Here is a 26,662-nt window from a genome sequence, read left to right as displayed (position 1 = left end):
GTACCACTTTGGACAGTAAGAAAAGCTTTCTTACAGAGATTACATGTCTGATAAAAAATTTGTGAAAGCATATTCTTTAGAAAAATAAGTAGAAATGTGTGCATATTAACAAAATGTACTGCCTTCGGAAAAGGAATTTTACAAAAGTAGTAATAATACCAACTGAAGGAAGATGCTTTTATTACTTTAAATGATTTTAAAATAACAGTTTGTATAAACATCTGCTTACAAAATCAGTATGCACTAAAAGTTAATCCATATGATGCAGTCCAAGTGTTTACTATAAGTAATACTTGTCTTAGCTTGCTTTATCTTTGTTTGATTTCTAATTCATTCTTGGGCTGAAATATGCTCACAAAATTGTGGTGTGACAAATACACATTTAAAAAATGAGTTATTCTTTAATGACAAAACATTAAATAATAACAATTTTTTTTTTTTTGAGACAGAATCTTGCTCTGTTGCCCAGCCTGGAGTGCAGTGGCGTGATCCTGGCTCACTACAACCTCTGCCTCCTAGGTTCAAGTGATTCTCCTGCCTCAGCCTCCTGAGCAGCTGGGATTACAGGTGCGCGCCACCACAGTGGGCTAATTTTTGTATTTTTAGTAGAGACAGGCTGGTCTCGAACTCCTGGCCTCAAGTGATCTGCCTGCCTCAGCCTCCCAAAGTGCTGGGATTACAGGCATAAGCCGCCGCGTCCAGCCAATAATAGCAACTATTACAGTAACTTATAATATGCTGTCCCCCAATGCACTTCATATCTTGAAGTCAAGGGATAAAGGAGGAAGATACATACACTGTAGGTGTTATTTTTAAGGGGGAAAAATTCTCAATCACACAACTAAAAGTTATCACATATATAATATGGGCTGCAAGTTTTCCTCTCTAGTTGTATCTATTTATACTTCATATTTATAAGTGAGATAATAAATAAAAATAAGCATCTTTATCATGCACACTTGCTAGCCTAATGCCATTTTTATAAATATTATCCCATGGTACCATCATTAGGATAGCAAAGATACTTATTTACAATAAACTTCTACATTCATGGAAACATATTCCAAGACCTTTATGTATCTCCAAACTACCAAATCAGTGAACGATATAATTCACCCTAGAAAATGCAGTGATATATAACCATGAGAATGACAGTAAAGCCACAACGAGATGCAGGCTCCTTAGATTACATATCTAATCATATGCAATTTGGTGAAAGCAGAAATAATGATTTATACAAATTCTCTCTAAACTTTATATTATTGTAAGTCTAAGTAAGTTTATTTCTTCCAATAGAAAAGTTTCTGGTATCAATTTTGAAAAATGGTATAGTCTTATGAAATAATTAATTCATCTCTTTTGAGGAGAGGGAAAGGCAGTATTTTTCATTAGAAAAACCAGGTTTTCTTGGCTGGTGCACGGTGAGCACAGTGGCTCACACCTGTAATCCCAACACTTTGGGAGGCCGAGGCAGGCAGAACACCTGAGGTCTGGAGTTAGAGACCAGTCTGGCCAACATGATGAAACCCCATCCCTACTAAAAATAAAAAATTAGTTGGATGTGGTGGCACATGCCTGTAGTCCCAGCTACTCAGGAAGCTGAGGCAGAAGAATCGCTTGAACCCAGGAGGAGGAGGTTGCAGTAAGCTGAGACCATGCCATTGCACTCCAGCCTGGGCGACAGAGTGAGACTTTGTCTCAAAAAAAAAAAAAAAAAAAAAAAGAAAGAAAAATTAGGTTTTCTTAATGAGAACATCATGAGGCTCCATCACCAACCTGTAAAATAGGGATTATGATAAATAACTATCTACCATCCACACTGGATTGTTCTGAGTATGCACCAAAAAGCTAGATTGGAAAGTACTTTTTAAACTCCAGTCAGTTTGATTTCCTGGCCTATCCCCTTCTACCCCTCCTAAAACATTGTCCCTTCAATTATTCCCTCTTACTCCCATACTACTCATTTCTGCCTTAACCTGTAAATATGCTCATCTTACCAATCTTAAGGAAAAAATAAAACACTTTCTTCAACCATGAAGCTCACAGATGCAGTCCTTCTTCCTTACATGTCCTCAGAATTAAGCTCTACCAAGAGTAGCCTACTCCCTATATCTCCACAGCCTCATTTCTTATTTATTCCTCAAATCCTCATAAGACTGGGACTTGTATCCATACCATTAGCACCCATCATACTACTATCCTTTTTTGTTCAAGGCTCCTCCCTGGTATTTTTACCAGTTTCTCATATCCCAACTCCCGCACTGCCCATCACAAGTCATTTAAACACTGATATTCTGTGGGTTCAATTCAGAACCCTTCACCCTTTTCTTGTCTCTCTATACTCTCTTCCTGAGTGATCTCAACCATTCCCTTTATTTTAACCAAGACCTGCACAGTGATGATTAGCAAATGTCTCCCTGATGTAAACCTCACTCTTCAACTGTGGGTCTGTATTCAACTGCTTACTAAACATCCCCCACATAGGACCCCACAGGTATCTCAAGCTTAAAATGTCTGAAACTACTGAAATTACCATCTAAGCAATCATATTCATTCCCTAATTGCCTTGTCTTCCTTTCTTTATTCTCCTTCTTAGTTAATGACAATATTATCCCTCAAGTGAGATTACAGTTCAGTCCATTCAGCCTGAGAAAGCTAAGAATAAAACAACAAAAAAAGAATAAATTTCATTCCAATCTGAGCTCCCGCTGTGAGCCACTGTGCTAGAATGCACCGAAACCAAAACAATTAAGTTATGGCCCGATTACTTGAGGAGATAATTCCACGAGGGAGACAGTTCAATTAACAAAATTATGTACATTGTATTTAATTCTGATAGAAAATGATACAAATTTTATAACTTGTTCAAGTGCCTATCTCTCAAATGAAATCAAACCCAACTCCCTGAAAACAGAGATTGTGTGTTTTCTTTAAATTCTAAGCACATAACGGGCACTAAGTAATTAATGAGTGAATGGACGATACTAATGAATTAAAAACACAGTTGTACTGCCATAAGATATTGAAGCACGATGTTTTTCTGTACTTGAGAATTGGATTCAACTAAAACAGTTTGGACACATCACTTCTGCAGTCTCAAAATAATATATATTGTTAAGCGATATTCTAGATTATTTGATTGGCAGTGTTACCTTAATTCTCTTTGAGTCTCTAAATCCTGTAAAATGATTTGAGAATTTCTCTGTATTGCTACTTCAATTTTTACAGGTATTTGTATTATCTCCCAAATTAGTTTTATTGACAAATTTAATTAAAATGCTACTCATCATTCCTCTTTCCTCATTAGAGGCAATAAACAAAATTAGACCTAATAATGATCTCGGTATCAACCTCCTAATTTCCATCCGCCTCTAGGTAACATTTAAATTACACAGTTCATGCAAATCAATTTTTTCTAACAAAATTATTATTAAAATCTCTCAAACCAAATAATATTATTTCCTATTTAGAACTAAGCATAAGGAAGATAAAATAAAAACATTACATTTAGACAAGCAAAAGCAACAATTCAATATTCTTGAAAGGCGTTATCACAAGGTTACTTTGTAGAAAAGGAAGTGTCAAACTATGCACATCAGCTGCCACCCGACATATACATGTCTCTGACATGGTAATAAAATGAGAAACCGTTTTGTTTAATAATAATAATAAAGCAACAGCAGTGGGTGCACATTACATGTAGCATCTAGTCCTGGTTGCCTAGCAACCAGTCATGAGTGAAATCCACAGAGAATAAAAGCCCTTAAATGAATGTACAGTTTGTGCAACTTTCAAGGACTCAAAGAGATGTGTCAGCAGTTAATCTAAATTCTAGCTGGCAATTACCATACTCAGATGGAGGAAGGAGAATCCATCATTATCTCTCAGAATCAACTGTGAGATTAACTAGAAGCTAGATTCTACCCTTTAGGTTTTTACCTTTTGAACCAGTGGTTTTCTAGGAAAAAATTTTGACAGTATGATTTATAAATTATAAAAACTTTATGCAGAAAAAACAAGAAAATTTCACTAATATAACTTGTATTCATTCATTCAACAAAACATATAATACCTATCTCACACCAGATACTGTCTCTGCTATTGAAAATACAAATATGAACATCACTTTACAAGCTTTCAAGCATACTATAATGGAGAAATCAAATAGTAAACAAACAATAACAATATCACAAATTCTGTAATACAGAGGAAGGCAGGGGATATTATGAAAATATCTATAAAAGACTTTCAATTCAGACTACGGAGGTGAACTAATTAATGGTCAGGGAAAACTTATCAGAAGAGGTAATGTTTGAGATGAGTTTTAAAAGACAAGCAAAAGTTGTTATAAAAGTGGAGCATGAGGAGAATATAAATAGATTTGCATATTTATATACATCTACAATATATTTCAAATATATATTTCTAAAATATATATTTATATTATATATTTAAAATGTTTTAAAATTATATTAAATACATTTAAAATACCTTAAAATTATATTAAATACATTTAAAATGTTTTAAAATTATATATATTATATATCTACAAATTTACATAAATAGAAGTGGCAGAAGGAAAAATATTTGTAACGCCGTAGAGGTGAGTGAGCAAAAAGCATGTTGTGTTAAAGGAACTGCACGGCATTTGGTGAAACTAGGATCTCAGTGTTAAAACAGGAGTCCAAAGAGACAGACAGCCCAGGCCTCTTCCAGAAGGACCTCTTATGCCAGGCTTGGACTTCCTCCAGAATGAAATTGGAGAGGCAGAGATGGGTCTTAAGCCAATGAATAATATAAACACATATGGCAATGATGTGAAATATATCAGAAAGGGCAAAGCAAGCAGACAAGATGCTATGATAGCCAGAGATATACTTAAGAGATAAAATTGCCAACAGAGTTGAATGCGGCAGGTGGGCATTAAGCAAGAGACTCAAAAATAATTTCTGAGATTCTTAACTCACTAACACAGAGCTCTAGTAAATTTAACAATCATGTATAAATGTTGTTATACATAAAAATGTATGCTATTCAGTCCCTGCTGAAATATTAGACTTGATCAACCCAACAAAACAATTACACAAAGGTTACGACTTCTTCGTAACCCAACAAAACAATTATACAAAGGTTAAAAAGCTGTCTGGGAAGGAACAGTTACTGGAGAGCAGGAAGAAAAGGCAAGGAAAGTGGAGAGGGGAGGAAGAAAGAAAGGAAAAATAAAGAAATACTAAGAAAGAAAAAGAAAACTAAAACTAAAACTTTCTGGTGAAAGTAAAAATCTATCCACACTTCTGAAAGAGAACTTTAAAAAGAATTTTTCAAAACCATAAAGGAAAACACTATTGGTGCTTGACTACATAAAACCTGAAAATGTAGGTATGTTGACTAATACAATTTTAGAATTTTAGAAAAAAAGTATGTAACAAATACAACAAAGAGTCACTATCCTTTAAAGTATGTAAAAGCAAATAAGATCAGGAGATGCTATCAATAAGTGAGCAAAGAATACAGGTAGTTAATCCCACCTCAAAAATAAGGAAAATGAATTATCATTACCAACAAAATGCACAGGATCACAACAGTATCTCTATATCTAACCTATTAGCAACTGTTTTGACTGCCCTATCTTGTTCAGAGTATAGTTACATGGCAGTCTTATACAAATATGAGTGTATAGGTAGAATAAGATTTTGAAAAAGAAATATACATATACACTTAAATCTTTAAAATGGTTCACACCCTTTGACAAAGTAATTCCAATTCTGAAAACCTACCCTAAGAAAATGATCTAAAATACAAATAAAGGTTAACATATAGCATTATTTTATAGTAGGAATAAAAAACTGGAAATGGTCTAAAGCTTCCCAAAGGGAGATAAATATGCTATAGTACAGATATACAAGAAAATATAATGTAGTCACTAACAATAATGTTTTTAGAAAGATTTTAATACTAAGGGAAAAAATATTACAATATTTATAAAAATGGAAAAAATAGTCACATAAACTATAATTTCAACACTAAGTAAAAAACAACAATGACAACAACAACAACAAAAACATAGAAAGGGCAGGGTGCGGTGGCTTATGCCTGTAATCCCAGCACTTTGGGAGGCTGAGGCAGGTGGATCACCTGAGGTCAGGAGTTCGAAGCCAGTCTGGCCAATATGGCGAAATCCTGTCTCTACTAAAAATACAAAAATTAAACAGGCGAGGTGCCCCACACCTGTAATCCTAGCTACTTGGGAAGCTGAGGCACAAGAATTGCTTGAATCTGGGAGGCGGAGGTTGCAGTGAGCGGAGAGCGCACCACTGCACTCTAGCCTGGGCGACAGAGCAAGATTCCATCTCAAAAAATAAAAAATTAAAATTAAAATTAAAAACATAGAAAAGATAAATATTATTTCTGAGTAGTAATGATAGGTTTTTCCTTTTCCTTTCCTGTATTTTCTAACTTTATTTTTTAAATAATGAGACTATATTATTTTTGTATTTAGAAACAAACTCCATCTAACTCATCTATCCTCAATAAAAGTATGCCTTAACCTTGTATTTACGTAAATAGCTCATTCATTTGAGATCTTTCTGTAAAGTTAGTTATCTCTACTCATTTAACTTAAACTTATCAAGCAGTTCAGCACACTGTTGTTGAATTAAAAGAGCTTTCTACAGTGCCCTAAAGTCAAGGGTAACAAGTACATGGTATTAAGAACTTCAATTTGAATAATGGAATGAAAGCAAGAAAACAAAATAAGTTTTAGTAATTGAAGGGGTTTCACCACTTTAATATACTTTATTCACTTTACTGCACTTGGATTTATGAGCATAACAAGGCTGTGCCTTTAGATTACCTGAGGTGATTGAGCAGAGGCTGAAGTCTTTCATCAGACTGCACAGCAGGCAAGGACCTGGCTGTTAACTAAAAACAGGGAAGAAAATTAGTAAAAACAGCAAAGGCCGAACACCGAACATATTTGAATACTAAATGTAAAACGAGCTGAAGGGCAGATAGGGAGGCAATACTTAAAAATATAAGGTTCTATTTCTCTTTTTTCAAATCAAGAAATTATATAAAAACCTGACACATTACGTGATCAAAGCTAGCTACACGGTTCTAAGGACATAGGGTATGTCACTAAGTTTAAAAGTAAAGAAAAAGGTGAGCAAAACAGAGAGTAAAAGGGAATGTCCTGAGTCATGAAAAAGCATTCACTTATGAGACTATTATCTTTGTAAATAAAAAAGGAAAAACTTCTAAATGTAAAATTGTATAACAACCAATCTTGTAGCACCGAGTCCTAAGATGATGAATAAATTGGGAAGATAAATTCTGATTTATAGCTAAGCCACTGTGAAACTGGTTACATACAGAAGTGTATGTACTTTATTCTGTCAGCCACATGACTATAAGGAACCAAGGATATCTTTTAAGTATACAGAAGCAACTCAAAGTATTTAATATTGAAATATGACCTCAAATTGAGCTAGGAAATAAGAAGTCAGAGCCAATACTGTGTACCATCTTGACAGCATATCATCAAAATGTGAATTTATGATCTATTTTATTACAATAATATTAATTATATATCTATGTATCTCTATTTTCTTCTCTGTTCTTAAGAGAATGCCTTTTTATAAGAATTTGACACAAGGAAATTAAAGACATTCATTCAAAGTAATCAGATAGCTTGAGGTAAAACATCAAAACAAAAATAAAAGATAATTCTCTTCAAGATTCAATTATGATCAAAATGGTTCTCATATTTTACTAATCAATCATTTAACAATTCACAGAAAAGAACCTTAAGACGAGCAACAAACTGAAAGATGTCTTTTGGGTTTATATAGTGTATCCTCTCTTTTTAATTTTTTTCATACATTAATTACAATTTCCTAAAAATGGAAAACATTTAATTAATCAAATCTAATTTTTATATTATGCAAATAAAACTATCATCTAAAAATATCTTTTACATTTTTGGAAAAAAGTTGACCAAAGTGCCATATTCTAATAATAATGGAGAAGCTTTCCCAATTTTGTACAAGAGTCAACATGTCGACAGTTACTAATTTAAAATACAATAAAGTGAGACAATTAATCTGCTGCAGTTTTAGCACAATCAACAGACTTTCAGTATCCCTGAAAAATACTAAGTATTAAAATACTAAGTACTAAGTATTAAAAAAATACTAAGCAACATATATGTAACATATAAGATGTTATCAAGGTTATCAAATTCTATAAACAAAACACTTTAATACTTTAATACATCCTTTATCTGTTAATGTCAAATCCTGTTACAAAATGCCATTTTCATTGTTCAAGAGATTTCATGTCTCAGAACCAAAGCTGTGTTCTAAAATGATTTAAATAATTTATCTAGACATTTCAAAAGTCAGTTCTCTGAAAACAGAGCAGACAGAGTGGGCTTTTTCAGTCACTTCTGTCAATCTATATAGTATGCTTTCTAATAGAGGCAAACAAAAAACACCTCAGTAACAGCAAAATATTCTAGATATCTGTTAAGTCCATATAGGAAAGATTTTCACATCTACCCCTTCATCTTAATTTCAGTCTTCATTTCCTTTTCCCTAAACTATTAATACATCTCCACTGTTGTTTCTGCTGCCATTCTTGCCCCTTCCCTAATTTATACCAAGGTCAGAGTGAAATTTTCAAAATGAAAATTAACCACACCCCTAATTAAAATCATCTAGTAATTCCCTCTGGCTCCCAGGGTAAAGTTACTACATCAGTCTTTCATCAGACATTTTCTTAAAATTTTCCTTTTAGGCGGCATTACTGAAACAATAGGCACAGAATGATTGACTGACTATACAGCTTCTGCCAATTCCACAAAACACAATGACAGCACATCAGGTAGAAATTTTCCATAGCTCCAGTTTTCTGGAACACATGTGCTCGATGATTTGAGTTCTCCCATCCTCCCCTTCCCACCTCCAATTTACTTTCGAGATTGAATCTCTGGCAAGAATGATTCCTAAACCAGGGAGAGGCCAATGCTCTGAGTAAAATTATTTCAAGGAAGATTTCTGAGTTTTCCAAAGGTTTTCTTTTCAACTTTTAAAACAATTAGCATTTACAAAAAGAGCATGCATCTCTTCATGTTAAGGATATGAAGTAATAAAGCTATTCCAAAGCTCTTTAAAGTGGCAAACCCATCTGCTAACCTTTTGCTGACAGAATACAAACTTCATTTAAGGAACTGTTGGCTCCATTTCTTCTGAAATTTTTCTCTGAGCTAACGTAGTTACTACTTACATCCACTGGACTGTGAGTGGTAACTGCATCCCTAGCACTTGCAACACAACAGATGTTTAGTTTAGCAAGTATGTAATTTCATTAATTGATAAAAATGAAAGTATATGTCTATGTTTCATAAAGCTTTTCAAATTCCTGCTTTGAGCAAAACTAAATATAAATCAAAACTAAACTAAGTAACAATTATCAAGCCTTCCAAGAAAGCAATACACTGTCACAATGAGATTTTTAGCATTTCCTCTACAACTAGAAAGCTATATCTATCCAGGTTAAATCGACTTTGGCTTCCAACTATGTTTTAATTTTTTTTTCTTTTTATAGAAAACACAACAATGTACCGGACACATAAATCACCAAGAATGAAAGAGAAGGAAGATCTATCACAGTTTGCATCTGCAAAGCCTAAACGAGTTGTCTAAGTTTGGGCTATTTCATGAAAACCATCATACAATTTGGCATAACTTATAGCTTATTTCTCATTATTGTTGAAAGGTTAGGGGTGAGTTAAGATGCCCTTTCATTATTAAAACTATATTAGCCCACTGAATTAACTAATACAGTTTCCACTGTTTTTAGACAAGTATAACAGATCACTAACTCATATAAACCTCATTTTAAAAATTAGTATTACTGGGTAAATTTTGCCCTTTGACATCTATCTGGTTACAAAAGTAATGCATTTTACCAACTAATAATCCTCCATTAAATGCCAATAAATCAGGTGGTTACTCTAGACTTCATCACTACACAATATATCCATGTAACAAAACTACACTTGTACCCTTGTAAATCATAAAAATAAAGAAAAATGCCAATAAATGTCAAATACATTCAAAGTACAAGAGACAAAAGAGAGTCTGGAGGTGCCTGGTCCAACTTTGTCATTTTATGCATGAGGAAAGCAGGTTCCTCAGGCCATAAGCAACTAGTTGCTGGCATGGCCAGAAGCCTTCACCTAATCTCAGAGCACTTCTGTCTCCTTTGAGTCCCTCACCCCTCAAAACAGGACAGCACTCTTCAAGATTCACTTTACCTCACAGATTTTCAGTCTTCAAGATTCCCAATTTTTTTCATGGAAAATTTCTTCACATCATTTGGGATTTGGCTCAAATATCACCTCCTCACAGAGGCCTTCCCTAACCTTTGGTAAAGGGTAACTGATGCTTTACCAAGGGTTTAGAATTTTATTTCTCAAGATATACTATAACACGCACCACCAAAAGACTGACCACAACATAGTTCCTTCTTTTTTTTTTTTTAAGACAGAGCCTTGCTTTGTCACCCAGGATGGAGTGCAGTGGTGTGATCTTGGCCCATTGCAACCTCCAACCTCCGCCTCCCGCATTCAAGCAATTCTCCTGCCTCAGCCTCCTGAGTAGCTAGGATTACAGGTGTGTGCCACCATGCCCAGCTAATTTCTGCATTTTTAATAGAGATGGGGTTTCACCATGTTGTCCAGGCTGGTCTCGAACTCCTGACTTCAAGTGATCCACCCGCATTGGCCTCCCGAAGTGCTGGGATCGTACACGTGAGCCACTGCACCCAGCCATAGTTCCTTCCTTCTAATCTATGTCTCTCTGATTTTTGGTGGAGGGGGCTGGGTCACTAAATGATTGTTAGAAATAAAGCAGAAATATTGACTAAATCTATACTTTCCCAACAAAGGTTTGGTAAAGCAGTAGGTATTCCCTAACCCTTCGTAAAGCAGCAGGGTATTCTAGCTATTACTCAGGTACCTCACAACATTCATCACTATCTGAAATTGTCTGATTAATTTTCTTACTGTGTCTTTCTCTCATCACAAGAATATAAGCTCTGTCAGGGCAGGAACCTCTTCTATCTTGTCATCACTTTCCCCTGACTGCTTAGAACAGCCCACGGTATGGCATGCAGTATATACTCACTAAGTTTTGTAGAGTGAATGTAAGGTTTACCCCTCTGAAATATTTCCAACAGAGGCATAAATTTAGAAAAGTCTGCCCTAGACACTGATCCTTTTGGTCTTGTATTTCTAACTGTTTTCATTAGTAAACATGTCCTATCAGGTAGAGGAGTCATACGCATTTCTCTTTTCATTTCCAGCTAAATGGAATATCCAAGTCCTTCTGTTAAAATGAGGGCAAGTGCACTACCCTGCAATGTAGTTGAAACTGTGACCTCCTGGTTCAAAAGAAACAAGTAGCCCAAAACTAGCAGTCCAAAACTCAAATTATGGATTGTCAGCTGAAAAATGATGAGATTCATAAATCTGGAAAGAGAAGCTTTATTTCTCATAAAGGGTTGCAGCCTGCCCGATGGCCATTCTGATAGACTAGAAAGTGTAGCCTCTGCTCAGAAGCCAGAAACAGACACTTCGAGGGAGGAGCAAAGGAAACAGGAATTTATGCTGAACAGGGTAGCCAAATACACATATTTAATAAGCTATAGGAGAAGTCATGAATATTTATGAGAGGAGAAGCATGCACACATGCAATTAAGGTTCACGTCCCTTCATGAGTCACGTGTAAAAAAATGGCGGCATTAGCATGATCCAAAGGTGGAGCTTTCCGGCATCGGATGGTGAAGCAGAGAATATGAAAACCCTCACTGCGCATCCTCCATAGACTGGCCTGAACCACTCTGTAGTTAGTAGTCTCTTGTCAGGAGGGAATGTTGGTAAACTGTTGTGTGGAAACTGCAAAGGGAAGGGTGAGCATCAGGTGGTTGGTTGATATCAGGGATGGAATGAGTCTTTCCTGAGGGCTCATTTCTGTTTAGCCTAATGGCAGTTAGCAAGGGATGGGGCATAATGAGGCATGTCCAACCTCCCATTCCATCATGGCTGGGAACTCAACTTCCAAGGTTTCTCTAGGGTTCCCTTGGCTGGGGGGTTTAAAATTTTACTTTTATTTCTTAAAATATACTATAACAGTCACTACCAAAAGAGTGACCATGACATACTTCCTTCCTTCTAATCTATGTCTCTCTGGTTTTTGGTGGAGGGGGTTGGGTCACCAATTGATTGTTAGAAATAAAGCAGAAATATTGGCTGAATATATATTTTCCCAACATTATTAAAAATTTCAAACACACAAAGTTCAAAGTCGTTTACAGTGAACAGCCATTTAAAAGAACAAAAAAGCCTAACCAGCCAAGACGGAGACTGCTTCTAAAATTTATATAAAGTAACTAAGGAACAGACAGTGTAAATATGACTGTATTCAAATAAGACTCAGACCAATGTAAAGAAATAGCCTTTGTTATTTAAATCACAATGCTAAAATAAAAGTGTGTGTTTAAACACCTTTCAAGATATTATTGCTAAATAAATAACTTGTAGTTCCTGGTAGGTTAGTTATTTTGAAAGAGAGTCCAAAATATCTGTCTCAAAACACCCCACCTAAAAAGGACATAAAGTTTTAAAAACACTGAAATCCAGCCAGGCACGGTGGCTCATGCCTGTATTCCCAGAAATTTGGGAGGCCAAGGCGAGTGGATCGCCTGAGGTCAGGAGTTTGAGACCAGCCTGGACAACATGGTGAAACCCCATCTCTACTAAAAATACAAAAACTAGCTCGGCGTGGTGGCGGGCGCCTGTAATCCCAGCTACTCAGGAGGCTGAGGCAGGATAATCGCTTGAACCTGGGAGGCAGAGGTTGTAGTGAGCAGAGATCACACCACTGTAGTCCAGCCTGGCTGACAAGAGCAAAACTCTGTCTCCAAAAAAAAAAAAAAAAAACTGAAATCCAATAGTAATTATAAGGTAAATCTACTCAAATATAGAAAAATCTGGATATAAAGCATGCTTGTCATATCTTTTCAAGAGTAAAGCAAACAGAAAATATTTTTTCTTTTTGGACTTCCCTCTTAAATTAGATCTGTTTAATATAGCTAAAAATAAACTTGATCAGGATGGAAAAGGTAATTGTTAGAATTACATTCTCTATTCAATAACACTTTTTAACAAGTAGGGTAGGAAGCAATTTTGGTTGCACCTAGGAAAAGCAAGAGGAAAGGAGACTAGGGACAGTGAAAGCTTTGGTTTTATCAGAGATATTCTCATCCTTTCCTTGGATTCAATGCAAGAAAGTTCTGAATCAAATACAACCCTCTAAATTTATGCCGAGGAAGAAGTAAAACTCTGGAGACTGAATCACTTAACATGTTTGCAATTCTGTTTCTTAGATTTTAGCTTATCTCTCTTTTCATTGTATTGGTTCTGTAAATAACTAGGACAGACCAAACCTCCCTGCTTCCAATCACTGACCTTTGTTACAGATTAACTGGCCTTCTTTATTGTCCTTACCTAACTCAGACCAGATGGCACCCAAGACTCCATGACAGTTACATCTTCAATGTGGAATGTTAAATATCTTTCCAGAAAGAAAAAAACCACCTTAACTAACCAAATCATTGTAAGTATGCATTAAGCCTAACATAGAAAGATGTTGAAATTGGGTTAAACTTCCCTACGTTTTGTCTATATAAGCAATCCTATGCTTTTACACTTTGGAACACTGCCTTCCATTCTTTGGAGTCTGTGTTTCCCATGTGGCTAGTCCAAACTTTTTGCTTGAGTAAACCTTCTTTCAACTAGACTCTGACCCTTTTGATTATTTTAGGTTGACAATATGTTGACACTGGTTAATTCCTAGAGGTAAATACACGAATGTTCTACTATTTTGCATATATTTGTGTTTGCAATAGTTCAAGAGAGGCAGAGAGTGAAAACTGACTTATTTTCTAGCAGGGTGAGGAATGGCTTGGAGGAGGGCAAACTAAAGTAGAGGCAAAGAGGTCAAAAGGTGGCACATGCAGTGATCTAGGGATCCAAGATGAAGAGCCAAATTATGGCAGAGGCAGTAGCGACAGAAAGGAAGACATGTACATAAGAAATATGTAAAGGTATGCTCCACAGAACTGACTGTCAGAGAAGGGGAAGATGGAGAGGACGTGCAGGTAGGTAGATAGTTCTATCAGCTGCAAGATAGTGGCTACAGAAGAGGAAGGTGGGAAATGAAGGAAAATTGTGTTTCATTTTAGGCATGCTGAATTTGAGGTGCTTTCAACTAACTAAGAGGTAACTAAATATATATGGATGTAGAGACCAGGAGAGATTTACATTTAGATTTAAGTGTTATCAGCAAATAAGTAGCAGATAAAGCCAAGAACTGGCTAAACCTTCCCATATTATATGCATAAAACAGGGATGTCCAACTGTCATTAACTAGCAGCTCATTAGAGCAGTATGTTGAGGGTTCATTCTGTAGAGAAGAAAAAGTATTATCTTTCTTTCCCATCACTAGGTTCATGACTGAGAGTCCTATAACAAAAGACAGATTAACAAGAGTAAAGCATACAAATTTAAGTTTTATGTGATGTGGGAGCCTTCAGAAATGAAGACCCAAAGAAACAGGGAAACGTGTGTTTTTTATGGACAGTTGTGCAGAAGTATGACTGAAGGACCAAAGGGTATAGTCTAATGGTAATTAACTGGGGGGAACTTAGCAAGTCCTGTTTGTTCAGAATATTCTCTTTGTCCCTGTGTCTTCAGAGATAAGACAGGTTTGGGAAGGGCATATCGCTAATGAAGGTTTTATAACTTACCTCAGGAGGAGGTCGGCTAGGGTTTATGGCCTGCTTCAGAAGAGAAGGAGCCAGGAGAAGGTGAAAATGACTTCCTTGTTTCTGTTGTTCCCTCAAATGCCAAGAAGTATGTCCTAAATGCCATCAGTTACAAGCCACATCAAGGAAACAGTACAGATTGAAATGTCTGCTCTGGATAAGGAATGGGAGATTAGAAATATCTGTCAGGCATGTGCCATTCTTAGCTGGAACAAGAAATTTTGCCGATAGACTTGAAGTTGTGTAACATTGATTTTAAGCAATTATAGATCAGTTAGAAAGCATAACCAGTAGCTCCTATAACTCTTGTTGTACATCTAGAATAAATGAATTTCACTTTGTGAAAAAATGTTCCTCTGCCTCCAGCTATGAAGCTGACTGTTGCTCTTAAAACCCCCTAAAGGATATTCTGCTGTTAGCCAATTGCTATTTTGAAGTAGAATTGTTTGAAAGGATTGAAAAGGGCCTGTAGGAAGAATATATTTTTCATGATTTTCTTTTTCAAATGATGAGCACGAAGGGAGGGAACAAGAATACACAAGGAGGTAAATACGTAAGCAAATATGGTAAATGGTTCTTAAAGAGTCAACAGACATTTTAAAAGCAAAGGTGGCTCAATCTGTTGAAAATTAAGAGCAAGAGGGTGGCTTCATTTTAAAATAATAAATCCCTTCTCTGAACTGTTCACCCAACACTGGCAAAATTAAAACACATAAAAATGACAGGAAAACAATGCTCACTTGGAAAATATTGCTCAATTTTGTTCTCTGGTGTTTTTACCCTCTACCACTCACTTCAGCTTCCTTACAAAAACTCAAGAGGAATGACAATTCCTCTTGAATTGTCATCAAGAAATCCAAGACAGGTAATCAGTGCAATTTAGGTCCCTTGTTTTCATTTAATATTGCCTATTCAAAGAACCAGAATAGTACTCTCTTACAGTGGTATTAGGGCAGTGGCATTTATTATTTACAAATGACAAAGAGATAAATATTATTTATTATGTAAAATGACAAAGAACCAAATTTAGGTTTATTTTAATGGAAAATAAATAAGGAATATTGTTCAAAATGTCTTTGCATTTTCCTCATTTCATACAAGATTTGAGATGGCTCCTACTGCATTTTATAACTCCCAAGAGTGCCAATTCAAAATCTAGAATGCCAACACTTGTCTAGTAAATTAAAGATGCATAGGTTATGCTTATGTATGTATTCTAAGACATAAACAATTTATAGATCAGGAAAATTTTTTAAAAAAATCAAAAGGCAACAATTTATTTAAACAGACCTCACAGCAACAAAAAGATATAGCTTTAGAGAGAACAGGTTGTTCAACAGAACTATCACTTTTATTACTGGGACCAAGGCAGATGTCAAATAAAATTAACTTTTACAAGCAGCTGCTCTTTTAACTTCATTGATTTTAACAACAGAAAATCCTATGTCTTTTGAACTACATTTTCTTATAATAGCAACGGATCCCAATTACAAACCCCAAACTGTGAGATTCCACATTACATTTCCCCTTGCTCCTGGAACCAAATTTGTTCTCCAGTTTCATGTTCTCCCTTGGCAGGCTGAGATGCTGTTCATCACTAATCATAACAGTCTAGTGTTCAAATGCCCACAGCACTTTTTGGTTTCCACAGGGCTCTCACACACATTATTTCAGGTGATCTTCACAACAGAGGTGGTTTCATCACAACAATGCTTTGACACACGGAAATTTCTCTATCAGCTGGCTGCAAACATGATTTTCAATATGTAAGCTCTAAAAAGCAACCAACGACCTTGTCAAGCAAAACGCATAGATTCCATTTGAGCTCTAAACATGCCCAAGTAGTTTAATTACCAAAGAATATTAAACAGTGCAGAGTTAACAAGATATTTCCAGTTCAGGGGTCTGGATGATATGAAGAACCGAGGAAGCAAACCTGGGAATAGTGCAAGCAGACATCCCAGTGCTGATTTTTGATCATGAAACCTATGGTGTGAAAAGAAGCTTGTTATTCAAAGGCTAACCTAAGCACCTTACTGATGCTCTACATCACTTAGAAATGTAAAACAATCGCTTGAGCAAGGGGAAAAAAGGTATTAAGAGATATGCAGTGATAAATGTACATGGATCACGGACTTTTCTCCCTTGGATATTATCTCTGAGGCTCCTCAAGGCCTCTCAAACTGTTCAGCCAAAGGTACCTGGAACATTAAAGGAGGGTGAACAACAGGTGACCTTTATGCCCTAACCATCAACTTCCTTTAATGTCATATAGTTATCTTAAAAGTGTATACAAAATTTACATTTGACTCTAGAACATGTTCTTGCTTTTACTATAAATATGTTTAATTATTTTACCACTGAGTAACACAGTGCCATTGTTATCCTATGGTTTTATCTATTCCTTAGTATATTTAGCCCCATACATTTGGCCATTTTATTACTTTAGAAAACATATTACTACATTTTTACTCCGTACAGCCCATGTGAGGTAAGTCTTTGGTGGTACAATTGAGGCTGGGAGTTGGCTGAGACAATTCTGGATCTTTTCACTGTCATTGCATGTGACTACCACCGTTCAGAGATACAGAGATGACATTTTTTTTAGCCGAAAATCGTTTTATGCAAAGACTCTAAAAACCATTTAAATTCCTAGATTTTTCATTCACTTAAATTTGTGAGGCAATAACTGAAGTTCTAAAATTCCTTATTATTATTGTATTTTCATTCATCATTTTTGTCTTCTAAACATCTATACCATATTTACCTAAACATACGTTTGTCAATTTCTTATTTAATGTAAGGAAATAAATGCTTATCTAGGTTTTCCAGAACCAAAACTGTTCCTTTACTGTTTATTGTAAGCATGAATCTTGCGCAAAATCTTATTATGTGGAAGTTTCTCATAGAAATTCCTAAATATGCACATAAATTCTATTATGTACACTGGAGTTACCGACCGTATCTACAGGCTTCTAGTAAATGTTTAAAAGAGGGCCCAGACTGAATAGTGGGTTTCATAGTGCATGTTGTTTATCTTCTGTCAGCAGTATAGACCATGATTCCTTTAACTTCCTGCTGAGCCTATTTCCAGACATATAGCCTGCCCATTACACTGGCAATCTTACCATTTTACCTAAATATTACTAAACAGTGTACCACTTTTTGCAAACATTAAAGATAATCTATTCTGCACTACACTTAAATACATTCTTTATTAAGTAATCTAAAATCAATGTCAAAGATCCACAATTATATTAATTACCAAAGTGAAGAGACACAGAAAAGACATGTATATGTAAATATACACTATCATTTTCTGCAGGAACGCTTTTTCCCCCAATTTGGACTTTCATTAACATTTGGGAATGGCTATAAACAATTGAGAGTGGGCTGGGCACAGTGACTCAAGTCTGTAATCCCAGCACTTAGGGAGGCCCAGGCAAGAGGACTGCTTCAGCTCAGGAGTTTGAGACCAGCCTGGGAATATAGCAAGACTTCATCTCCACTAAAAATAAAAATAAAAAAATCAGCCAAGTGTGGTGGCACGTGCCTGTAATCCCAGCTACTCGAGAGGCTGAGGTAGAAGGATTCCTTAAGCTCAGGAGATCAAGGCTGCAGTTAGCTATGACTGTACCACTACACTCCAACCTAGGTGACAAAGCAAGATCCTGTCTCAAAAACAAAAACAAAATGAAACAACAAGGCAATGGGGAGTGGAGTGTAGGAGGTGGACAAGATTATTACTAATGCCTCAGTGACAATAATCTGTTGTGTAACAAAACATAGTCCTTGGAAATGCACTTGAAGAACTGAAGAGCAAGTAATCAACAAGAATGCATAGAGATTTCCATTTCCCCAACAGCTGAACCTCAAACCACTGATCCAAATGTATAATTCAAAGACGGTAGCCTCAGATGGCTAACAACATACCTCTAATGTTTATGTTAACAGATGCTGCAGAAAGTATTCATTTGCTTAGTACTTCAGCTACTTTTCCTTGCCTCTGTGACTTAATTTTCTCTGCTCTCTTAGAGCACAATGATGTCTTCCTCGATAGACATCTTGCCTTTGTAGATGTTGAAAATGTTTTAAAATATAGAACAGCCCAGTGTGCCTCTACATCTCACTCAAAGTTTATTTATCTAACTGAAATAATCAGATACTGCATTATTTTTGGACTCATTCGGTTTAGTTTAAATTTAAGCTATTTTCTTTATTCATAAACTAATACTACAGTTTTTCTTTAAAAATAAATGAGACTATTACACAATTTTGTTGCTCTACTAAAGGATTTTTATTTTTAAGCCCTTCTAAAATGAGCTTCTTAAACTGTGTGACTAACTTCAGTTACACATAAACATGTTTCACCTATTAAAACTAGAGCCTTGTGATTAATTATAAAACTTTCCTAATTATATTTAAAACAAAACAGAAGAAGAAAAGTAAATAATTTCCATTGCTAACAGACAAAAATCAATAGAAACCATTGATTATGAAATGAAAATAGAAAAGTATAATGTCTTCACTGTGATAAGCACATTTATGTCAATTGGAAATTTCACTCAGCCTCTGATCCAACATTACATAGGATGCATTTCACAAATGTTTAATTCATCACAAATTTAGAGACAAAACTCATTATTGAGGATGTTGGAAGGAAAATGAAATAGACATATTTTGAAATGTTGTAACAAACACATCAGGGTTGTTCCAAATCCTTTTTCCATCTCCTTTTTATTTTCCTTACAAAATTAGGAATCATCACAAGTAGCCACCTAGATCACTGATGTCTTCTCATTTCTAAATTCATAGAAGTTTCAAATGACACAGAATTCCTTTAACAACACAGAAACCCCTGAATGTAATGTATTAATACCAGTAAAAATATAAATCAGTTCCCTGTTAACTTAGGTCACCTAGTAAATCAAATTACATGCAAAATTCCATTCTTACGAAAAGTAGATATTTTTCTTATTCTTTGTTTCCTTTAGGTTACTACATTTTTCTATCTCCTTTTAGATTAGAGACAATAATTAGATTCTACGGTAAAGAAAAGATGCTGGTCTAAAAGTGAAAAAACCCTTACCTGCTTGCATAAGTTTTTTAAAAAACAATGTAGCTATTATAACAACTGCCTATTTTTCTGACTGCCCAAAATGATGAGCTGCCACTTTCGTGATGGAATGGACCCTAGCTAATACCATACTGCAAGCAGGAAAGGTGTAGATTCTAGACCACTGTGACATACTATTATCTGTACCTGCCCTATTCTACTCAAAGTACCAAGGCATAAAATCAAGAGTCAGGGTAAAGTAAGCATGTTTGGGGATACACTTCCTAAGAGTAATCATTTTAATATATCATATTTGTAAAATGCTCTTTGATATCAGAACAGCTGGCTGAGACTTTTAAGTGACCTTGACATAAAGTTGACTGACTGCTTTCCAATAACATTATTTCATACTTTCTGGCACAATCACACTGATAGTGTTTGATGGATAACCAGACAAGCAAAGGACAAGTCTGAGCAATTGCCATCCTTTATATTTGACGTCTTCATGTTTCATTACACATCCTAGGAAAAGGGAAAGGGAACAAAAACCCATAGGCAATGTTAGTTCCAAGAGGTCTCAATACACACAGGAAGCACCAAATAGTATTATTTTGAAGCAGCCACAATCTTTAAATAAAAATGCACTTTGTTGCAATTAAAGAACCACCAACAGTTATACAACTAGGAGGAGGGAGAGATTTTCATCTTGCATGTCTTAGTTAAATTTTGTTTTCTTTAGTAAAATGTTTTGAATGAATGGTCACAAGATCCTCTGGACAAAGCACAGAGCACCAAATGTAAAGCTTGATTTTCCTGTTCTGCTATTTGTGCCTGATTTATTTCCCCCTCAGTTTATTTTAATCAGCTTTTAATCATCAATTTTATTTAATCAAATTAATGCCAGCATGAATTAAAATCTGTCCTACTAAGATGCTTCAACAGTGCTCTCATGTGAACTATCAAAGAGTTCACATAATTTTAAAGTCAACTACCAAAAAACATATGTATTTGCCATAAGTTGCCACTGATTTTTTTAATTACATTAACATTACCTAAAAGTACAGTAAATATTTTTGGTTAAAGACATATAGTAAACATATGGGCAACAAAGGACTTAAGGAAACAGGACATTTACAACAGTAGGCTGTGACTTTTCACCAACATTCTAGCTGCAGGTCAAGACATGATTTTTTGGCCCCTATGCAAGGCAAGAATGAAGATGCTACTCACTAATAGGAGCAAGAATAAATCTGGAAGAAAAACTAAGATTCAGTTTTGTCCATGTTAAGTCTGAACTGCTTGTTAAGCATCCAGGCAGAACTATCTGGACTTAAGAAAATAAAGCTGTAGAAATCAATCGATCAATCTCAGAACTTTTTGTAGATTTATGTGCTTTGATGTAATTTCTATCCTTAAAACTAGAGCAAACATATAACGTATTGCTGTGTTAATGCTTTTTATTACAAGCTATAATAGATACAAGTTTCACTTGCTACAGAACTATCCAGTTCTACAAATTCTTAATAAAATGGAAGTCTTAAAGGCAGTTCTTAAGTTGCTCAACAATTCTCAGAATATTGAACAATTATTTGCTTTAAAGATGTGCTGACAATACAGTAGCTACTAGCCACATGTGGCTACTGAGTTCTTGAAATGTGGCTAGTCCAGATTGAGATATGCCATAAAATATACACAAAACTTCAAAGACTTAGCATAGAGAAAAGAATGTAAAATATCTCAATAACTTTGTATACTAATTATATATCAAAATGACAATATTTGCAATATATTGGGTTAAATCAAGTAAATTAAAATTAACTTCATCCTTTTTTTTTTTTATTTTATTTTATTTTTTTTTTAGAGAGAGTTCTCCCTCTGTCGCCCAGGCTGGAGTGCAGTGGCACAATCTGGGCTCACTGCAGCCTCTGCCTCCTGGGTTCAAGCAATTCTCCTGTCCCAGCCTCCTGAGTAGCGGGGATTACAGGTACCCACCACCATGCCCTGCTAATTTTTGTATTTTTAGTAGAGATAAGGTTTCACCATGTTGGCCAGGCTGGTCTCAAACTCCTGACCTCAGGTGATCTGCCCGCCTCGGCCTCCCAAAGTGCTGGGATTACAGGTGTGAGATCAGAAAATTTTAAATTACATATGTGCTTCACATTTCTATTGGACAGACTTCTGTCCGGTACACAAGCAATAATAACATGATATTTAAATGAATTAAAATCTAGGAGCATGAGGACATGTTGAAAGGAGTTAGCCATCTTGCTTTAGGCAGACAGTAAGGGAAGGGTCCCCAGACAACCTCCGACACGCCCCACAAGTGTTTACACCAGATGTTTTGTGCAGGTAAGGGAACTTACACAGGGGGCTTGCCTAAACATGCCCGCAGTAGAAAATTCCATTCCTTAACACATGGGCAGTAGGGGAAATAAATCCATATGGAGCGGCTCAAACTAAGGGGCCATATGCACACCGGAAGGACTGGGTGGAGCTGCCAGGAATTGGCATCTTATACAAATAAGGAACCCAGCCTCATCAGCTTTTAAATAAAAGCCCTGGTATTTAACTGTGAGGGGGCATCCAGCAACCTGCATTCAGGACCCCTCTCTTTGCTGAGAGCTTTCCTTTTGCTTAATAAATTCTACTCCACTCAATCTCTGGTGCCTGTGAGCCTAAATGTTCCTGGTGGTGAGACAAGAAGCCAAAAGTAGCTGAGCTAAAGGAGCAAAAATCCTGCATCAATGTGATTAAAAATCATTTATGTTATATATTATTGTTAGAAAATCATCTACTTCATTGTATCTATGGCTGCAAAAGCACGTTTCTAAAAAATACATACTGCAATATGAGATCAAAGAAAACAGCATGTACACACTCCCAAAAGTAAAAAGAGATGTATCTCTTTAATGAAAATGCTAGTAACTTCTCCCAAATAGTTATACAAAATTACAAGGTTATGTATCATGACCTGCCACCCTGTATCTTTTTCAATCAGGAAGGTTATATAGAAAATATATCCCTTATTATGTTGAGAAATACTTTATCAAATGCAATATGAATTCATAAATTTATTTTGCAAGTTTTGAATTATACATTATATAGGTGATTTCCCTCGCCTCAAATATGCAGAGTAACTGAGAACATAGGGGCTGAAAAGATAATCTGGTCTGACTCATGTTCCATATGGATAATCTATGCTATCATTCTAAAATATTTTAGATTTCTTTGGTTTTGATATTCCTAAATTTCACTACACTACAGTTTACCAGGATATGGGTTTTTCTTGTCTTTCTTTCATGATACTCTTTTAGCCCTTTGAATTTGAAGTCTTTGTTCTTCCTAATTCTGAACAATTTACCATCATTATTTATTTGAATATTTTTCTCTCCTTCAAATTCTTTTCTCCCTTCTGGGAATTCTATTATTTGAATGCTAGCACTATTATCTCTCTCCCTCCATGTTTCTTAGCTTTCTCCAATATTTTCTGTCTCTGCTGAGCCAGGTGCATTGACTCACACCTGTAATCCCAATACTTTGGGAGGCCGAGGTGAAAGGATCGCTTGAGCCCAGGAGTTTGAGACCAATCTGGGCAACATAGTGAGATGTCTCTTCAAAAATAAAAAATATATATTTTCTATCTCTGCTTTTCCTTCTGCCTTCAGAGGTCCTCAACGTGATATTCAAGTTCAACAATCCACTTTTATCTATATCCATCCTATTTATCTGATTAAGCTCTTTACTTCAGGTCCTATATTTGTCAATCTAGCATTCCTACTTTGTTCTTTTTATGACTTCTTGTTTGTTAATACTGCTACTATTGTCCTTTATTGCTGAATACATTTATTATGTTTATTTTTAATTATTGATCCCTCAGTTCGATAATTCTGCTTCATTAAGTCTATACTATTCCTTTTGTTATCTCCTCATATTTCCAATAGTGGCTGTACTCTCCATATACTTATTTTGGCTTCTGGGATCATATTCAACACAAGCTATGAGCTACTAGGTCTAGAAACATACATGAAAAAAATGGCCAAAACACAAGTCCTAGTACTGTCCCTCTTGGTGAATTTGAGAAGGATGGAAGGGATGAGCCACTGGCAACAAAAATCTCTCTTGATCACTCCAGTTTGCTGCCTACCACCAGGAAACTCCTTTAAAATGTAAATCCTTTAAAGGGTAACTCTTTTAAAGGGATTAGCCTTTAAAGTCCCAGAAAGAAGCAGCACTGGAAGAAGGCAATCTCAGTAGGGTATAATCTGCATGCTCCAGGAGGAGTCAGTGCCCTGGGGCAGCTGGTTGGCTTGTACCCGTTTTCATCAGCTCCTCACCCCATCAGCCTTTAGTGCTGCCCTGAAATAACCCAACTAACACCAATTTCTGTGGCAAGGGGCGGGCAATCATTGTCTCAAAGCAATTGGAGAAAGTCACATCAAACCTCAAACTTCAAAGACAAAAAAAAAAAAAAACACTTAAAACAATTTTGCTTCTCCTGATTGATGCCTCAGGACACCCTGCGCCCTACACGAAACCACATACACAGGCATACCAATTTGCAACAGCCTCAGTCACCCCTATAATTTTTCATAGTTATTTTAGGTATTTCCTCAGATCTCTGCTTTCCTCTTACTTCTGTAGTTTCTCCATGGTTAGTTTTGGGAGGAGCCAACAGCCTATATTAACTCTCCATCTTGACAGAAACCCAAATAAGTTAACAAAGGAACAGCTCCCTGTGCTACAGTGTAGGAAACTGGTAAAGTATTAGAAAATAGAATTACCTGTAAGGATTAGTTCATGACACTGAGTGTAAATAATCTAAACCTTTTTTTTTTTTTTTTTTTTTGGAGACGGTCTCACTCTGTCGCCCAGGCTGGAGTGCAGTGGCACGATCTTGGCTCACTACAAGCTCCGCCTCCCGGGTTCACGCCATTCTCCTGCCTCAGCCTCCTGAGTAGCTGAGACTACAGGTACCCGCCACCACGCCCAGCTAGTTTTTTGTGTTTTTAGTAAAGACCATGTTAGCCAGGTTGGTCTCGATCTCCTGACCTCATGATCTGCCTGCCTTGGCCTCCCAAAGTGCTGGGATTACAGGCGTAAGCCACTGCACCCGGCCTAAATAATCTAACACTTTTAAAACACCACACATACTCTTAAAAATGCAAACAAATCTCAAATCCAGTTGCCAGACTAATAACCGATAATTAAGAATAATTCTTAAAACAGAGAACTCTGTTATACTCCTAAGCATGAGACGTTTCAGTTACAGCTTAAGGACCCTTGGGAAGCCCACTCATGTGCAGCCTGTGGCCCCTTGCACAGCCACATAAGGATGTGCCTGGGCCTACATTTCCTTATAAAGAGATAGAGTTCTCACAAGCTGTGCTGCGTGTATCTCTTAGGGACTATCTTTCCCTGTTCTGGGCTGGAGGTTTCTTTCTTTGTTCTGTTTAAGCATGTACATCATATAGTACCTGGCCAACCTCACTGCTATATCTGGCAAGGAGAGAACAGGGTTGTTCATCTGTAGCATGAGGGGATGAGGGCACACCCACAACCTCCCTGCCTTGGCTGCAGGGTGAGACCCGCTAGACATGGCAACCAACTCACTACTGAAGCTGACTTTGCCACCTCTTCTCTATGTGAGTAAAGTATTGTTCCATCCACAGCCTGTGTGAGTCATGTATCTCTTCAGGAATCCAACAGTTGCAACCATGTGGTGGGCTGACATCCTGGGACTGCTGCTCCTGACAGTAGGTGTTGTTATGCTCCTTGCTGTCCTCCACACAGTGGGACTCCTCCCCTGAAGGTGGTAACAGGTGTCACTTGCTCAGTAAGTACAAAAACATTCTCAGAATCATTTCTCAGTAAAATTCCAAGTGACTACTTAATCTACATTCTACTTTTGAACTAATTACAGTTTCTACTGCCAAAGAGGCCCAGCTTTGAAACCCTGGTGTATAGATTAAAGTTTTCCCAAGAACACTGCTCCTGAAGCAGACTACTTTGCAGATTAAAGATTAGGCAGGCAGGCTGTTGCTAAGGCAATAATCCTGGTAAATGTGGTTGGCTGGGATTCCAACCAATACCACCAGAAAACTTATTGGCCATTTATTCTAGTGGGGTTCTCCTTTTCCAACCTCTTTCAATATAAAATCAATATATGCATGCTCTGATTGTAGTCAGAGATTACGTACTAGGGATTTTAATATAAATAAAACTGAAAGGGGAATTCAGAAGTCAGATGGAAAGAACATAGTAACAAATGATGTAAGCCTGAGTTGAAGGTCAGACATGCCTGAGTTCAAATCCTAGCCCTTACTAGCTATATGACCTTTAATTCATTCCTTAGTGCCTCAATTTTCTCATCTGTAAATGAGGGTACTAGTCCCAATTTTACACAGCTACTGTAAACTAAACTTTACTGTATTAACTAAAATTAATAAATGAAGGGAACATATAAACAGGCCTTCAACTATATATTCAACAAATATTCACTATATAAAACAATGGACTATGTGCTGAAAGCTAGTGGCTGCTGCTAGTAACAAACACTACTAAAACTCCCACCATCACCACTACTATCACCTCTCCTATTTCAAATTAATTGACTGAGCTTCACTCAGAATTAACATGCTTACCCTAGAGACAATTATTTTAAGAGTACATTTACAGAATTCTCAAATTATTTCAATCCCCAATGTGTTCAATTTGCTT

At 36.2% G+C, this 26,662-nt stretch overlaps 1 long non-coding RNA gene and 1 pseudogene across 1 annotated transcript in view; both read right to left on the bottom strand.

Annotated features, from left to right (window-relative positions):
• LOC129144368 (DNA primase large subunit-like) overlaps positions 1–15,125 on the bottom strand; it is a 152,378-nt pseudogene extending 137,253 nt beyond the window's left edge.
• Positions 15,126–20,079: 4,954 nt separating this feature from the next.
• Positions 20,080–26,662, bottom strand: part of LOC134806987 (uncharacterized) — a 114,940-nt gene continuing 108,357 nt past the window's right edge. Inside the window, exon 3 of the long non-coding RNA XR_010158051.1 lies at positions 20,080–20,467. This is a non-coding gene — a long non-coding RNA (uncharacterized LOC134806987). The remainder of the gene's footprint in view (positions 20,468–26,662) is intronic.

Source organism: Pan troglodytes, chromosome 5, assembly GCF_028858775.2.
Source record: "Pan troglodytes isolate AG18354 chromosome 5, NHGRI_mPanTro3-v2.0_pri, whole genome shotgun sequence".
NCBI classification, from domain to species: Eukaryota; Metazoa; Chordata; class Mammalia; order Primates; family Hominidae; genus Pan; species Pan troglodytes.
The sequence above is the reverse complement of the archived record's forward strand: the minus strand, read 5'-3'. Positions and strand labels throughout refer to the sequence as shown.